We start from the raw sequence: 9066 nt of genomic DNA on the forward strand, positions 1-9066 counted from the left end.
CTCAGTCTGCCTTTAAATCAGCCTTCATTCAATTACAAAAGTCCTCATGACTTGTCCAAAGGCTCTGAAGCATGAAGTCATGTCTGTAGTTTAGTGTCCTTCAAGCAGCTCCTTATTATTTTTATATTTTTTTCTTTTTTCAGTTACATGCATGAAAGCCACAGCATAAAGCAACAAATCGGGACAGGAGTTTTAACATTTTTGTTTGTGTGCTGGACACACAACATTGTGTTTAAATAAACTAGGGGGCTTTGCTCCCAGCTTGCTTCTCTCGTCAACCCCTGGGCCTGTGCTACAAGCTAGCCTGTTTGCGATTCTGCTGCTTGTGTATGGGGATGCGGATATACAATTTAAGCAGATTTTTACTTTCATGGAAATTGTTACATATGCATAATAGAACTAACTATTTTACATTACAGCGAGTAATTAACCATATTAAAAAATAGTAAAACGTAATAATTTGAAAGTAAATTATGTTTCATATTGTGTTAGAGTTATTCGTTGAGTGATATGATTTTGTTCTGTTTGGCTTTGAAATTAACACGCATATACTTTTTAAACTTACACGTTTACTGTAAAACTTGAGTAAAAACAATTTTTTTAATTAAATTTTTGTCAATATCGCATTGAATTTTGATTCTGTGTTTGGACTTTCATCGTGACACTGCAATATATAACTGCCCGTGATTGAATTTTGTTTCTTTCTCTCTATTAAATAAAATAACTTTACGAATGTTTGGCTCTGAGATTTGTTAATTGTCTTGGCAAAAGCTATTCTAACGGGAAATTGTTAGTGTTTTAATACGAATGGCATATCAAGATCTCCTTTGTTGTCTAATGTTATCCACGGAAGATGTAATACATTACCTTTCTTAGATACATCCTTCTTTCTACAGTAATTCATGTGGTGGAAGACCAGCCGGTGTTAACGGTTGTATATATTCTTGCTGTTTTCATCTTCTACACGATTACCACCAATTGTTTCAGCATAGTCTAATGATACGCATTTAACCAATTTGCCATGTAACCGATTGACATTTTTGGCGTTAATTCGTTTGACTTCATTGTTTCTTGGTGCTAGGATTGCCCGTGTACTCATTTTTTCTGTTGATAACCCTTCGGGAAGAAATTCTTCAATAAGATTTGGACATAATATGTCTTTTTTAATTGTGAACTTAAAGTGAGGAAAACGTTAAAATTTGTAAGAGCTGAGAGAGCAGGAACTGTGTCTGTCAAAAGCATTCACACGAATGAGAGGTGAGAGGGCAGTGGCCGTGGTTTTCGATGGTTGAGAGGAGGGCATTACTTGAAAACATCTCATGGCCAAAGTCTCAACTTGCGGGACTTGAAATCATCTTCCAAAAAGTCTTGTCTCGTCGCAGGATTTCTTTCTATTATAATATGCAGAGCAGGTTAGAGATAATGGAAGTACGAAAATTTGAAAGTCTCAAAAAAAGGATAGTAAAGATCGAATTAGCACAAACAAACAGAAATTATTGCTCAGTGAAATAACAGAACAGCGAAAAGAGTTTGAATATATTGTTCAGATTTAAACTTTAAGTCGGAGACTTGTAGATCGTCTAATTCATCTTGTCATCAGACAAAAAAAAAAGTAGTGTTTCTTCCCAATGAAGAGTCATCTCCACGAGAATTAAAAGATTTGTTGTTTGGTGAAAGTGAAATCCCACAAGAGAAAATTTCAAGCCCCACAAGAGAAGAGCTTATGCAAAGAGATTTGAAAAAGTCCTGCACACATAACCACGCACACAGTTCAATCATTTCTCATTTGTGTGAATGCCATTGTCAGACACATTTCTTGTAGAGAGAGAGAAACAATATTCACTCACGGGCAGTTATATGTTGCGTTGTCAGTTGTCACAATGTAATTCCAAACACAGAATTAAAATTCAATGCGATATTGATGAAAAGGTAAAAGCGAAAAGAGGTCGAATATATGGACACAGGTGATATGACAGAAGTATGTAGATATTGTTTGGCTTTAAACTTTAAGTCGAAGACTTGTAGATCGTCTAATTCGTGTTACCATCAGGGAAAAGTTGTGTTTGTTCCCAATGAAGAGGCCTATCCACGAGAATTAAAAGTTGTGTTGTTTGTGAAAGTGAAATCCACATACGTGAGTTGGCGAGAGAAGCAAACAGGGGGCAAAGCCCCCTAGATTTTTGTATAATAGACAATAATTTATATGCTACCATCAGGTCATCCAAAAACAAGTTTTAAAAAGATGCTATTCTTTTTAAAATACATGCACATTAAATGCCTGAATTGTACTTTTGTTAAATCCATTGAAACTGTGAGCACTTTGAAAGGTAATGCTGAAAATGAAATTTCATTTGATCAGATTAACTGTGAGTTAATGTTGGGCTTGAGCCTAAGAGCCATTTAATCTTGAAGTACAACTTGGAGTGGCCAGTTCAGTTCCTTAGCTGCCTTCTTCTGGTCTTTTCAGTTGTGAACTGGTGCAAAGGCTTTGTGTTCATCAAGTTGAAACTCCAGGCTTAAACTGTCCAAGTAACAGTGTTTAGTTCCAAAGAGTGTAGGTTTATGAGAGGATAAGGTGTGGTGGAAAGGCTTTATTTTTATTTCACAATTTACAGAAGTTGTTCACCTATAATTATGAAGTAACTGGACAAAGTACCATAACAAGAAGATGATGGAATGTGTATGGGCTTTGCATGGCTCTTTGCACTATTGACACTTTATTTCAGCTTTCCGTACGATTCCAGAAGCAGCTTTAGTAATGTAGTCTCTAGACAAACTGTAACAGGAATCAAAATCCTTTTTTCTTTTAGATGCAAACAATAAAAACATTCTTAGGATAACTGACTTTACCTTTAATACACTATTCATTTCCTTTTCCTAATTTGACTATTATTTTTAGGATATGTGGAACTCTGATGCAGCACAATTTACAGTGGTTAGTGTTCCTGCCTGTGAGTTTTGACCCAGTGACTGTGAAGAATTTGCATGGTCTTCCCCTGTCTGTATGAGCTTTTTTCTTCTTTTTGTTTGAGTGGTGCCCAATACCTAGTAATTCCAAATTAGCCCAGAGTGAGTTGGTGTGTTGTGTGTGTTTGACTTTATTGTATCCAGTGCTCCAGGGACATGCCAACTCAGTGTTTCAGGTGGCACAGCTTAGGTTGGCTTGAAAGTGATGGATGGAGAGAAAGATGAGGAGGCAGTAGGGTGTGTAATGGCTAATGATTATGTTGCTAAAGCACACTTGTTTCCAATACTGGACTTGGTTACTGTCTGTGTGAAGTCTGCAGCAGTTTTCTCCCACATATCAAAAATTGTGAAGTTAATTGTTGACTCAGAAGTGGCCCTGTATGAGTGACCATAGCAGTGTATTGTATGTACAGTAAATGTGCCCTGGGTTGGCCTATTCATGTTTAGTCACCACCTTGCGTCTTAAGTATCCAGAAAAGGCTCCAGCCCCTGCGTTTGAATTTGACAAAGCGTTTGCAAGAAATTGATAGGTAAAATGGTGATGACTACATGTAAATTGTAGTTTTGGTAGAAAGCCTTTTGATAAAGGAGATTAATATCCTACTAACTGGATTGTAACATTCCAGTAATTCCCTGGACAGATTTGTCTCTGCATGATTTTCTTCTCTGTTAACACAGTTACTGAGTAGTTTTAACGTAAACTTTGAAAGGCCCTTGTCGTGTTAATTCAACCCTTTGTTAAGTATTGTTAAGTATACAAGAGCATGCATTGGAATTTTACAGAAGAGAGGAGGTGATTTATTCTTTCTATCTGTTAGCCACTAATGCTAGTGTCTCATTCAGCCGCTTCTCAAAAGACGTAAGGTTTTTTCTTCACCTGCATGACTGGAAAGTTAGTTTCAGAATCGCATAAATCCCTGAGTGGAAAGTGCTTCCACTTGAAAAGTAGCCAGTATTTTATATTAGATTGGCTTAGCAGCCTTTATCGTTCTAAATTATCTCTGTTTATCATTTTAGAAACCTTTTAGAGAGAAGTGATAAGCCTTTTTGGTTTTCCACAGTAGCGTGAGTGCAGTCAGCCCTCCGTATCCATGGGGGATTGGTTCTAGGACCATCCGTGGATGCTCAATTTTCTTATTGAATATAACATATGTACATCCTCACATATACTTTAAATCACCTCTAAATTACTTGGAATACTTAATACAAGATAAATGCTATGTCAATAGTTGTTATGCTGTTTAGGGAATAATGTCTTCAGCAAGTGGCATGACATTTTTCAAAATATCTAACATTTTTATTTTCTCATTGAGACATGGCACTTAGCCTCTGAGGGATTCCTTTGACTACTTGATTGCTTTTTAGGAGTCATTTGTTCGCAGTAACAAAGGGTGCACACAATGTGATGCCAAGGTCCTCATGGAGTCTTACAGGCGGGATTGCCAAAAGAACGACATTTGTTTTAAAGAAACATGGCAGTGCATGCCACTGTACGTGTGTTATGTTCCTGTCAATAATAACAGTTTCGTCAGTTGAAACTTTAGTATTTAATGTACAGTAAACCCTCGTTTATCATGATTAATTTGTTCCAGACTCTACTGCGATAAATGAATTTCCACAAAGTAGGATTCTTTATGTATAAATCGAATATTTTCGCAGTTAGAGCATAGAAAACCTGTTTACTGCCTTCTAAATATGTTTTTTAACATTATTAGAGCCCTCTAGACATGAATTAACACCCTTTAGTCAAAAGTTTAAACTGTGCTCCATGACAAGACAGAGATGACAGTTCCGTCTCACAATTAAAAGAATGCGAACATATCTTCCTCTTCAAAGGAGTGCTCGTCAGGAGCAGAGAATTTCAGAGAGAGAGAAAAGCAAACAATCAAAAATCAATAGGGCTGTTTGGGCTTTTAAGTATGCGAAGCACCGCCAGACAAAGCAGCTGCAAGGAAGGGAGCAATGTGAAGGTAGTCTTTCAGCATTTTTCAGAAGAGCATCCGTATCCTCTAGGCCAGTGTGCAAACAGCCCCTCTGCTCACACCCTCTCCGTCAGGAGCAGAGAATGTCAGAGAGAGTGACCGAGACAGAGAAAAGCAAACAATCAAAAATCAATACGTGCTGTTCGGGCTTTCAAGTATGTGAAGCACTGCGTGGGAAGCATATCGTATATCATTGAAGAGGTTTATTTAATACGTAATACATGCTCTGGTTGGGTAGCTTCTCAGCCATCTGCCAATAGCATCCCTTGTATGAAATCAACTGGGCACACCAACTGAGGAAGCATGTACCATAAATTAAAAGACCCATTGTCCGCAGAAATCCGCAAACCAGCAAAAAATCCGTGATATATACTTAGATATGCTTACATTTAAAATCTGCGATGGAGTGAAGCCGTGAAAGTCGAAGCGCGACATAGCGAGGGATCACTGTATAGTGTACTGATTATCTACAGGCAGTCTGAGTGTGTCCAAGCTGCTTTTAGCCAGCACAGCCTTTTGCACACGCATGTGTATAGATAACCTTACCTAAGGTTTAAAGTCAGCAATTTGTCCCGGTATCCTTGAATGGCTTTGGGAGTCCGATTTCAGCTTAACTTTTTGGTTAGTGATTGTTTAGTCTTCTTTGAGTGTCTTTATTTTCCGGGAATATGTGTACGGCTTTTGTGTTTTGTTTTGAGAGCTGTAGTGCTGCAGGAAGTGTAAAGATGGAAACCGTTTCATGCCTTGGTGATTGGTAGCACTCTGAAGCAAAGGTGAGACAGGTGAGTGAAGAAAAGGTTTCCTTTTATAAAGGAGGGCAATTGGATCAATCATTCTACAGAACAGAGCAAGGGTGCTTGCTTTGTGTGACCACATCTGTTTAGATAAAATTGTAATATTCTCCAACTGTCTTTTTATCTTTTTGGTTTTATTAGAGGTTTCAATCATGTTTGCACACTAAGGATCTAATTTCAACTCTCAAATCACATCTTCTGTGTTTGTTTTTGTTTGCCTACCACACAAACATGGCTGAACACATTTTCACAAAAATTTGCATGTCCATTTTAAGATAATGTAATGGGGGGGTTCTAACAAGGAGCAACCCAAAAACTGTGCATTATTCCAAATCAGCTGAATCATTCTTAGTAAACTTTTGCATGTATAGTAAGGCTGAACCAACCAACCCAACCCAGCCACAGGGGATGCACAAACCAGTATGTTTCTTCATGCCGGTCCCAAGCCCAGATAAATGGGGAGGGTTATGTCAGGAAGGGCATCCAATGTAAGATTTTGCCAAATCAATATGCATACAACAATACAAATTTCCATACTGCATCGGTCAAGCCCTTAAGAATAAGGGGGATGTGCAGGACTGTAATAACTACAAGGGGATAAAATTGATGAGCCACAGCATGAAGTTATGGGAAAGAGTAGTGGAAGCTAGGTTAAGAAGTGAGGTGATGATTAGTGAGCAGCAGTATGGTTTCATGCCAAGAAAGAGCACCACAAATGCATTGTTTGCTCTGAGAATGTTGATGGAGAAGTATAGAGAAGGCCAGGAGTTGCATTGTGTCTTTGTGGACCTGGAGGAAGCATATAACAGGGTACCTTGAGAGGAGTTGTGGTATTGTATGAAGAAGTCGAGAGTGGCAGAGAAATACGTAAGAGTTGTACAGGATATGTACGAGAGAAGTATGACCGTGGTAAGGTCTGCGGTAGGAGTGACGGATGCATTCAGCGTGGAGGTGGAATTACATCAGGGATCGGCTCTGAGCCCTTTCTTATTTTGCAATGGTGATAGACAGGTTGACAGACGAGATTAGACAGGAGTCCCCATGGACTATGATGTTTGCTGATGACATTGTGATCTGTAGCAATAGTAGGGAGCAGGTTGAGGAGATCCTGGAGAGGTGGAGATATGCTCTAGAGAGGAGAGGAATTAAGGTCAGTAGGAACAGGACAGAATACACGTGTGAATGAGAGGGAGGTCAGTGGAATGGTGAGGATGCAGGGAGTAGAGTTGGCGAAGGTGGATGAGTTTAAATACTTGGGATCAACAGTACAGAGTAATGGGGATTGTGGAAGAGAGGTGAAAAAGAGTGTGCAGGCAGGGTGGAATGGGTGGAGAAGAATGACAGGAGTAATTTGTGACAGACGGGTATCAGCAAGAGTGAAAGGGAAGGTCTACAGGATGGTAGTGAGACCGGCTATGTTATGTGGGTTGGAGACGGTGGCACGGACCAGAAAGCAGAAGGCAGAGCTGGAGGTGGCAGAGTTAAAGATGCTAAGATTTGCACTGGGTGTGACGAGGATGGACAGGATTAGAAATGAGGACATTAGAGGGTCAGCTCAAGTTGGATGGTTGGGAGACAAAGTCAGAGAGGCTAGATTGCGTTGGTTTGGACATGTGCAGAGGAGAGATGCTAAGTATATTGGCAGAAGGAGGCTAAGAATAGAGCTGCCAGGCAAGAGGAAAAGAGGAAGGCCTAAGAGAAGGTTTATGGATGTGGTGAGAGAGGACATGCAGGTGATGGGTGTAACAGAACAAGATACAGAGGACAGAAAGATATGGAAGAAGATGATCCGCTGTGGCGACCCCTAACGGGAGCAGCCGAAAGAAGAAGAAGAAGTAAGGCTGAACCAACTTAAAATCCAAGCTCTATGGGGTTTCAAAAATTTCATCAGGGAGATTGGTTGTAATGGGAAAAAATGCATCAATCCAGTTAAAGCTTGTGAAATTTTGTACGCATATCACTGTTAATACAACTTAAAATCTAGACTTTAAGGTCTTTCAAATATTCACTTGTGAAGAAGAGTTGTATTTTGGGGAGCTGCACAAAACCGCGTTATCATAACAAAACACTTCAGCCGATAGCGATGAATGATCTTACATCAAAATGTTTCTTAATATGCAATTGTATGTGGAGTGTTCTTAGGTCAGCAGAAGTAACAATGTATTTATAAATACTAGGGGGCTTCGCTCGTGTTGTGATGAGGGGGGCTGAACGCACCCCAAGGAGACGCGGTCGCTCCTCTGAAACCCCTCTTAAACGGTAATACTATAGGAAAAACATAACAGTTGTTGTTTTTTTTTAACCTCATCTTTGCTCGATCAGCTGCTGGCTTGCTGCTGCTGCTGCTGCTCCTGCTACTGCCATGCCGTGTGATCTGCATTTCTGTCATATCACCGATGTCCATATCTACGATCTCTTTTTGCTTTTTCCTTTTCATTAATATCGCATTGAATTTTGATTCCATGTTTGGAATTACATCGTGACAACTGACAACGCAACGTATAACTGCCCGTGAGTGAGTAAGGTTTCTTTCTCTGTACAAGAAATGTGTCTGACAATAGCATTCACACAAATGAGAAATGATTTCTCTTGCGGGATTTCACTTTCACCAAACAACAAATCTTTTAATTTTCGCAGATGCGCCCCTTCATTGGGAAGAAACACAACTTTTTCTTCCCTGATGGCAACACAAATTAGATGATCTACAAGACTCTGACTTAAAGTTTAAATCCGAGCAATATATTTGATCTCTTTTCGCTGTTCCGTTATTTCACCGAGTAACAATTTCCATTTGTTTGCGTTAATGTGATCTTTACTATCCTTTTTTTGAGACTTTTGAATTTTCATACTTCCATTATCTCTAACCTGCTCTGCATGTGTACCGCTCCAACCTTTTTGAAATCTTTACAATGTTCTGCTTTGTCATCTACTCTTTGTCTTTTATTTCCGGCCCCGGGTGTAGTTAAATCTCTTGGTACAAAGTCTTGGCATAAGTGACTCGTCTCACAGGACGTGAAAGTGTCTCTCTGAGAAAATCGTGTCTCGTCTCCTTCCAACCTTCCAATATTTTTTTTTATAATAGAGAAATACTCAACAACAACAACAACAACAAAAAAAAACTATTGTCTTTAATGAAGCCATAGTGTGATTCCAAATATCCCAACATTAAGAGGAACTTCTGTTCATCCTACCATTATAACTCTGTTGTTATATTTAAAGAACTTGTAATTTGAAAACATCATATAAGGATATAAGGATAGGAGAAATCTGTTACACCAGAACAAATCATTTTTTGAAGAAAGAGAACAAGAAACAACTTGAGA

Source organism: Erpetoichthys calabaricus, chromosome 17 (assembly GCF_900747795.2).
Source record: "Erpetoichthys calabaricus chromosome 17, fErpCal1.3, whole genome shotgun sequence".
Lineage (NCBI taxonomy): Eukaryota > Metazoa > Chordata > Cladistia > Polypteriformes > Polypteridae > Erpetoichthys > Erpetoichthys calabaricus.